Below are 9,199 nucleotides of genomic sequence, written 5' to 3'. Positions count from 1 at the left end.
GTGTGTGTGTGTGTGTGTGTGTGTGTGTGTGTGTGTGTGTGTGTGTGTGTACTTGTATCTGTTACCTTTTGAGGACCGTTTCTGGTATACACCTACCTTGTCGAGATCAGTAGTCCTTATGAGGAACAAAGACTGGCCCTAATATGGTGGAACTCCATTTTTGGGGTTAAGGGTTAGGTTTAGGACTAAGGTATGAATGAGTTTAGGTTAGTTTTAGAGTTAGGTATGTACTGGGGTGGTTAGGTTTAAGGTGAGGGTTCAGGGTTCAGCTATAAAAACAACAAAGTCAATAAACGTTCCTAATAAAGGATAGAAATACAAACCTTAGTGTGTTTATTTGTCTGAATTTTTGCAAATGAACTCATGAACAACTTGACAAATTTTAATGAAGTTGTCAAAAGGAAACAATTGGATGTCATGTACAACTGTTAAGCTTTTGGAGTCAACCCAGTGCAGCTGACCGACCACAACAAACAAAAACAGCTAAAATTCAGTCTTTTGTTTAGATTTTGAGCTAAACTTTGGTGTTATACGAGCTGAGATTTATTCTCAACACTCTGAGCGCTAAACATTGTGAAAGGTCTTTACTTAAACACTTGGGCATTGCCTGTTGGAGTCAGTCTTGTTTGTCTGTTAGCAATATACCTCATGAACCTGTAGATGGGTTTTGATAAAACTCAGAAAGTAGTAATCATTGGGTGTATATCTACAAATGGTTACCTTTTGGAGTTATGTTCAAGCTAGATGCCACAGTTAGTTGACCTTAGCAAACATAAAACTTGTCAGAGATTTTAGGTTAAAATTTGGTATGGTAGTTGCTGAGAGTCATCCCCAACTCGTTCCTTGAGCGCTGATTACGCAGAATCTTCATTTAAGAATTTGGCATGTATGGCTGCAAGGGAAATCCATGTCTGAAATGTTGTTTTCCTTTTCATAACTCATCACATGTACACAGCTCTAGTTACCAAGCAGTTTTTTGCTGACACGTAGTTTTTACACCAAGTGCCCCCTTTAATCATTCAAATCTCGCAAATTCTTCTGCCAAACATGATTCGGAGTGATCGATCACAATCAGAGACTTGTTTTTTCCACTACCTGCGTCAGCAAACATTAGCTTGTGTGTCGTAACTGCAGAGATCCTCATTGGGCCGAGTAAACCTAGTCCTGCAAACTTAAAGAGCAGTTTAATTTGTCTCACCTGAATGTTGGACGTGATCGGCGGCCCTTGAAAAGACTCAATGTTCCCCCCTCCGCTTGATTATTCTCAGGGAGCAGATGGTGCTCCCACACTCGCTGTGGATTACAGCTCAGCCTCTGAGTCACTCTCCCAGGTTGCTCATGCCAATCTTGAAATAGTTTCAAGTATTCAAAGATAACCCACTGATTACTCAGAGAGGGTCAAAAATGTAAACCTGAGCTGTTGGGTAAATCTGTGGCAGGTCGGCAGGTTTTCTTTTGTTAGCATCTCACACTTTGCCTTATGAGTTGTGCCTGTTTAAAAACAGGTTCATCGTACTTTTTTAGAGGGGAGATAATTTCTGAAAAACACTTTGACCTACACTAAACAATTTACTGTTATCCTAAAAGAGATTGAATAAAATAGGTCAAAGTCTTTTTGTGTGTGTGTGTGAACACAAAAATAGATGCGCACAAACATTTTCCTTACCTGTTAACACAAACATGATGTCAAGCTTTAACAGTAAGGTTATTATAGATTATCGTCCACATATGCCAATAAGGTTTGCACAAAAATTAGTCTTTAAGTGCATTCTTTAAAGAAACGTGTCTTTTGATGGGGCTTTTTCAGGTTATCAGGTGTGAAAATAAATGAAAAAAAATCCTCCATTTAAACCCCTTTCTGGCACTTTTGGTTTTATATGAAACTTTTAAATGTCCTGAAGCTTTAAGTTTTTTTTTTTCATTTAAAAATGTTAAATATGTTTGGATGGCTAAAACCTTGTAGCATGTCCAAAAATAACATTTGCACGATGGTTTATTTTTCAAAGCGTTATTACTTTGTGAAGTTTCTCGAGGAACATTTAATGACATTACTGGCCCTTAGATTTTATTACTGTACCAAACAGCACCGTGAAACTCAATTGTCATAAAAGCAGCCAGATGTACGTTGGACGTAAATGAAGTAACTGTCAAAGCAGCTTTTATTAAAAGCCATAGCCTGAGTCATAAATGCACTAATTATATAACAAGGGTCATCATTAAAAGCATCCATATTGTATTTTTCAAGAGTTGTGACAAATATTGTGTTAATTGCAAATGCAGACACGTTTTTCTGCCACGGTGTACCTATGTAGGCCTCTTTCTGAATTATTAAAACTCGTAAAAATAATTTAGCAGCAGAATACGTAACAGGCATCAGTTGCAACCTCGCTTGCCTTATGAGTTGTGTCAAAATGAATTATTAAAAGAGCTGTAAAAGCCTTCCCCTCGAAAAGTCCCCAACAATTAAATTAACACCAGCTCTGTTAGTTGCGACTCATTGTGCATTCAGTGGCACTTGCACTGAGAACAGAGTGAAGATGTCAGCGTCAGTAACGGCATAATCTCAGTGAGCCCTTTCCTTCCGGATGTCCTCGGCGAACCTGATGACCCGTGCTGGTGCCGACTGTAATGAGAGCCAAATCACTGAGCAGTGATTGTTCGTTTTCTTGTAGCGTACTCATATTTGATGGAACCGTAACGACCTAGTGTCTTTTCGCATACTCGAGCATAAATCTGACTTAATCCTGTGGAGGAGATGGAAGGCTTCCATCATGCGTGTGTAAAGCGTAGCTGACACAAAAAGCAGTCAAAGAAAAAGACAAACAGAAATGACGCAAAGTCAAGACTTTAGTCAAACTACAGATTAGGAGGGAAAGTGAGGTATGCAGAAAATGAGGACGCAACATACTTAGAGTGGCAAACAAGCCTACAGTCATCAAATTATAGATGGGAGGCTTGGGTGGAGTACACCCTGCAAAATGTAGGCTATGCCGCTCATCATGAGGCTTTAACCTTACGGCTGGATCCAGGGGCAGCCTAATTGGCAGTTGGTCAGAGTTAAAGATCATAAGCATTGACGGGCATTGCTGGCAAAGCTGAGCCGCATGGGCTCAGTTAAACAATTAGCTCTCACTTCCTTATCTCCAGCAGAAAATCATTTTAATTTGGGTTGCGTACGTGAAACCTGCCAATTTGATTTCAGTCTTAAACATACTTTTGTCTGTGTATCAACTACACAGTGCATTCTCAACACACAGGAACAAACAGCGCTACGGAGTTGTGTGCAAAAGGACTTCAAAGCTGATTCAAATGCAACAGTGCTTTTGAGAATTAATACAATATCTGGAAATAAAATATCACAAAATTTCAGTGTATTGATATATGGGTATCCCAGTCCCATGTGAAAATCTGTAACTGCTGTATCGAATCTCAGTGGTGTCTGTAGGTAAATAAGAGAAAAGCTTTTGTTGTTGTTGATAGTTTTTTTTTTTAATCAGCATCTATCCAGTCATTTGTGTTATGACACCTTTTGCAGACCCAAAACATTTACAACCTGTGGTGAAAGCTGGGGTTGGTGGTATAAATCGAGTATGCAATTTTCACACAATTGTTAGTCTACCCCAGTTTTGTTTTAATTTTAGCCTTTTTTTTCATTGACTGCTTGAAGAGGTTTAAGGAGGAAATAAATTGGTCAAATTTAGAAAATAGGCTGACAAGTCTTACCAAAAATCTGCCACCAAAAGTAGCACCCTCACAGTTCATACCCTAGATTACTAGGGTTGTAACGGTGTGTGTATTCATACGTATCTGTCTTAGTAGGCCATATAGGGGTTTATGTGTGTAATCTGATGAAGAATACACTAGTCAAAGACAATCACTGCTGTCATCATGAAGAGAGCACACATGCTTTTTGCTCACAGCCACAACAGAAAACAGGCATAGGAAGCACTCTACATCAAAGCAAAGCAAGAAGTGCTACTTTAGGAGCACACTCAGAAGCTTTACATTCTAGTCTGTATTCTACATTATAGTCTGTTTGTTTCAAATCAGCAGGGAGGGGACATATGAGGGGGGGGGTGATGATCAGTGGTAGCAGTGGAGAGTAAAAGGAGGCTATTTAGAAAGCCATAAGAGTCATACTATTGGCATATTTACATATTTCAAAACTTCAAATATGCAACCAAATGTTTACATTAGAATAAATTCAGTTTTTTACTGCCTCAGGTTTAGGCCAGAATCACTTAAACAAATGCTCCAATTAGTTCTACAGTATTTTTCAAAGGATGAAAGTTAGTTTAGTTTATTAGTTTATCAAACTTTATGTTTGGCACACTTCTTCAGAACACTACTTACAGTTCAAACGAGACAACAAAGTTATTGCAAAATGCTATAATAAGTGGTCAAAGTCTGTCGAGCATGGACCCTTAATGAACCTGTTCTGTTTTTATTATAATTTTTTTTCCATTATTTAATTTTTTATCCATTAGTAAAACTCTTTCTGTGTCCCAAACCGCAAAGACTAATGCGAAGATATTTATATGGCAGTAAATTTAGCTTGCGTGTAAGATATGAATACATCTTTGAAGCTCTTGCGGGCCACATAAAGTGCCGTGGCAGGCCACATTTGGCCCATGGGCCTTGAGTTTGACTCATCCACCTAACAACAGTGGCTTGTTGTTCTGTTTCTGCTTCTGTGAGGGTTCATTTTAAACTGTGGGGTAAAATACTAGCCCTTTTTTATTTTTATTGTTTTTGTGCGTAAACCTTATTAAATTGTGACACCAAAATGGAGGCGTAATTGACTCAGACCAAACTTCACTTGCAGATTTATTTTACATCCAGATCTCCCAAATCAAGGAAAAATAAGTTGTTTTATTTTTGTAAAGAAATTTAATAATTATAATAAATCCTTGATCTTTTTGTTATCCATTTACCTTGAGAGGTTTGATCAATGATGGTGACTAAGGTATCACAGTGAGGCAATTATATATTTTACAACCGGACCATGCTCTGACCCTTTTGGATGAACTCTAATACATTTTATAGACATGTAATCACCCATCTATCCTTTCAGGTATAAACTGTTCTCAAATGGCACTAATCGAGTCACCTTATGATACTTTGCAGACCGTTGTTTTATTTTCTGGACTGAAATTTCATTGAGTCACCTAGTATCTGAATTATGCGTGTGCTAAGAGAGGTTGTAAAGTGACAAACATAAATTCGGGAAAAATTTAGGGGGAGAAAATGTATCCTCTGCTCTCTGCGCACATGACTGATATTTACTGGTAACCTCAAGCCAATAATCAGGAATTCCAATAAGTTAGTAATGTATTTGCAGGAAGCTAAGTGTACCCTGTGGGACTACTTTATTACCCCACACACATAGGCATGATGCAGACACATGCACAGAGATATAAATCATTGGATCCCACACACATCGCCTGAGGCCTGAGAAAGGAAGGGTGGGGGAGAGGATAGATGGATGGATGTATAGATTGATGGATGGATGGAGGCATAGAAGGATCATAAAGATGAGCTGGTCGCTGTGTTTCTCATGACACCCCTCCCACAACCACCACCACAACATCCTCCCAACCCCATCTGATAAGAGAGAAACCTTCCACAGAGTTCTCCGTCATGACCTCGTGCCTTGCTTGTGCTGAGGTCCATCTTGTTTTGAAATATCTGGTGTCTTGGTTCTGAGTTCCGCTGCTCCACCTGCATTTCATTCCTTTTTTATGTAGAGCTGAATGGCTGAAAGGTATAGGTGAACGCATGTGTTTTTATTTATTTATTTTAGGAAGAACCCCTTGAGATGCACCCATCTTATTTTCAAGGGGGTCCTTACATAACATAGTGAACAATAATACAAATATATTGCCTTGTATAAAAAAATAATAAAAAATGTCTCAGGGTTGACCACCACAATAAAACACTCAAAGCTATTTTTTTATTGTATTAAATTTGATTTGGGAGGCAGTTAAAGAAAAAAAATATATATATATTTTATTCACACATTCATTCACAAATTGTCCATGTTACTTTCTCGGTTGTTCTGCTTTCTACTTATTGCTCCTGAAGCTGACTCCCCTCCCCTCCCCTGTCACCTCTCTCTTCCCCTTCAACCTAAACCAAGGAAACATCTGGATGTGGGCTCTGAAGTCACAAACCTCCCACAATGCTTTGTGGCCTTCTTTTTCCCCCTCCAGGATAGCTCTTTGAAAAATGAGCCAAAAACTCAAGAGAGCACGCTCCACTTGAGGCCCACAGTTGAACTTCGAAAAGAAAAAAGAACCCAAGCCATTTTAACTTCCTACAATAAATCTGTGAAGGAGCTTCTAAAATTTGACTGATGTCATTATCAGTTTTGTAACAGTTTTACAATGTAAAACAAAGTTCACAACGTACAACCTTTTATAACGTAAAATGTATATAAAAACAGAATACAATGAGTAAATCTTACCCATATTTTATTCATAATGGAACATAGTAAACATGTCAAATCAGTCTGAATCAGGGGCTGTTGCATTAAAAGTAGGTCTTATTCTGTTCTGGACATCGCTGCATGGCTCAGGACCTCCTCAACTCTTTGTCTGTAAACACAATTCATTGTTCCTTCAACAAATATGGGCTAAACCTCTTGTTATGCCAATGGCCAACATGGGAACATCATCCAGAAGTGCAGCCATCTTTTTCAAGTAGCGTTGAGCAAAACTTAGTTTTGTCAAAAAAATAAAAAAATAGATCACATTAATTGTGGTATTTCTCCAATTAATATGCCAATTGATACAGGATGATTGCACTTGCATGTTTTTGACTCTGAATCAGTTAGCCTATGTTCAAAAATTATACTTATAAATCAAGAGTCAAACTAACTTCTTTAATGGCTCCAGCCAACACCACCCTGCATTATCTCCTTCCAGTGCTTACTTTGCCGCTCTAAAGGGACAGATTGCATCAGGGATTCTCGGCTGAGTAAATTTGTTTCCACCATTTGCTGGAGGAGAGTTTGCTCTAGCTAACTTTGCATCAATCCACAGCATCTTTTGACCTTTATCATGCTCCAATGTATGTTTAAATGGTGGTGTTCCAGGTGAAACAAGCTCGTAATGCTAGTGTTAGCATTAGTGTTAGCATCGCGTTAGCATTACTTTACATTATATTTATCACTGCGCTACCTTCCTCCTTTCCACCATTGCACACACAGTTCTAATCACATTAATTTCTATGTGCCAAATATTAATCTGACAGTTTTTCTGGTATGGTCACTGGTGCCCATATCCAGCAGTCACTGTGCGAGGCGTGGGGTACACCCTGAACAGGTCGCAAGTCCATCACAGGGACACACATAGAGACAAACGAGACAGACAGCCATTCACTCTCTCACTCATACCTAGGGACAATATAGAGTTATCAATTAACCTAACAGTCATGTTTTTGGTCTGTGGGAGGAAGCCAGAATGCCCGGAGAGAACCCACGCATGCAGGAGAGCAAACTAGGAAATTCCATGTCCTTTGTACATAAAAGTAAAGAGTAACTAGCTAGCTTGTAATCATTGCGTGATTCAAAATCCTGCCTCTCTGTTGGTATGTGGGTGCATTAGTGCTTATGGCATGAACAGCTTACAAGAAAGGAAACAATGCAGAAAAGTACGTTTAAGTTTTAAAACAAAAGCTTTTATCCAGACATGCTTTTAGAAAATCCTTGCATATTTCAGCAAGGCATTCCTAAAACTTATACCGAACCTATAACAACAATATGGCTTCTTAATAGAAAAGATAAGGTGCTGAACAGGCCAGTCTGCAGTTCAAAGCTCCAATAAAAAAAATACCAATAAAAAGCAGTTGACACATCATGAAACAAAACATCTGTCAAAGAAGGCCCAGGACTGTTGAACAGCTACTGTCCCACATCAAACCAGACTGGAACGACATCCTCACAGGTCTCCAGCAACTGGTCTCCTCACTTCCTTAACATTTACAAACTGTTGGTAAAAGAAGAGTTGCTGCCAATACAATTTAAAGTTACCCTCTTTTTTTCCAAAAAAACTGCTACAGTTGTTTAGTTTAAACATTTCATATGTTTACTACAATCCATTGAGAACAATCTTTTATATATATTTTTTATATTGGTTATGAATGTTTTTATATGTATAGATTAGTTTTATTAATATAATTAGCTTTTGCTTTGCTATTCTACCTCTGTCTGTACAAGTAAAACAAAAAGAAAACAACTCAGGATAAAACGGTGCGTAAACCTATAGCTTTGGTGAAATCAAAGCCCGGCTTGTGGTGTGTGTTTGCACACATGTGTGGGCTTGTGTGCTTGTTTTCTGTTAGCAGCTGTGCCCGGTCTGTCCAACAGGAACTGCGCAGTCTTCCTCTCACAAACAGACCCTGACTGCATCGGTCCCACTTGCTTTGAAGACAGAGGCAGGCTCTGATTGGTGTCGCTTGAACAGAGAGCCTCTGACTTGTCCTTGGCTTCCCTGGCTTTGAATAAAATGGGCCAAGGATCAAGCTTAACATCTCTTCCTACCATTTGGGCTTGCAGGAGTTATTGATTGATACTAAATTGCCTGCTTCTCTTGAATATATACATGAAGTCATTTTCTCAATGTGAATTGATATTGTAGATATTGTATTGTCAGTGGTACTTATTTTATTTAAGTGGGCCTTAAGTGTGTAATGTTTATTAAAGCCACAAGTGAACGTCCCCTCTCTTTCCTTCAGGCTGGTGGTTTCATTTATCTTGTTTCTTTTCATCTTTGTGCGGTTTCCTTCACCCTTTGCCGTTCCACTGATAAGGCCTTGAGAACTTTATCGGGACTCTTTACTGGACCAAGCACTTGATCTGCGCTGTTTAAAATGAAGCACACAGCCAGTGAGCAGGTGCTTACTGTAATCCTCGCTAGGCGACAGCATATGCCAGGCTGTTCTTTTCAGAAAGGCAGCCAGGAGAAGTCAGAGCGGAGAACTAAGCAGTCCGTGTCCTTCTTTCCCCTCCTCTCTCTCTCATGCCACGACAGTGTCCGGGGTGAGCCGTGACCCAGAAAGAGCTTCTACTGTTAGGTACATGACGAACATTGGTACACCTAAAAATTGAGTAAAACATTGGGTAAAAGCTAAGGTACAATAAAACGATTGTACCGCATGTAACTAAACTGATGTTACTGTAAATATATATATATATATA

General features: G+C 39.0%; 1 protein-coding gene across 3 annotated transcripts in view; it reads left to right on the top strand.

Moving 5' to 3' along the window:
- The window catches only part of triob (trio Rho guanine nucleotide exchange factor b), a 132,739-nt gene that overhangs the window by 6,015 nt on the left and 117,525 nt on the right, over nucleotides 1–9,199 (top strand). The window lies entirely within an intron of this gene.

The sequence above is a fragment of the Austrofundulus limnaeus genome, unplaced genomic scaffold (genome assembly GCF_001266775.1).
Source record: "Austrofundulus limnaeus strain Quisiro unplaced genomic scaffold, Austrofundulus_limnaeus-1.0 Scaffold18, whole genome shotgun sequence".
Taxonomy (NCBI): domain Eukaryota; kingdom Metazoa; phylum Chordata; class Actinopteri; order Cyprinodontiformes; family Rivulidae; genus Austrofundulus; species Austrofundulus limnaeus.
This window is presented reverse-complemented; position numbering and strand designations above follow the sequence as displayed.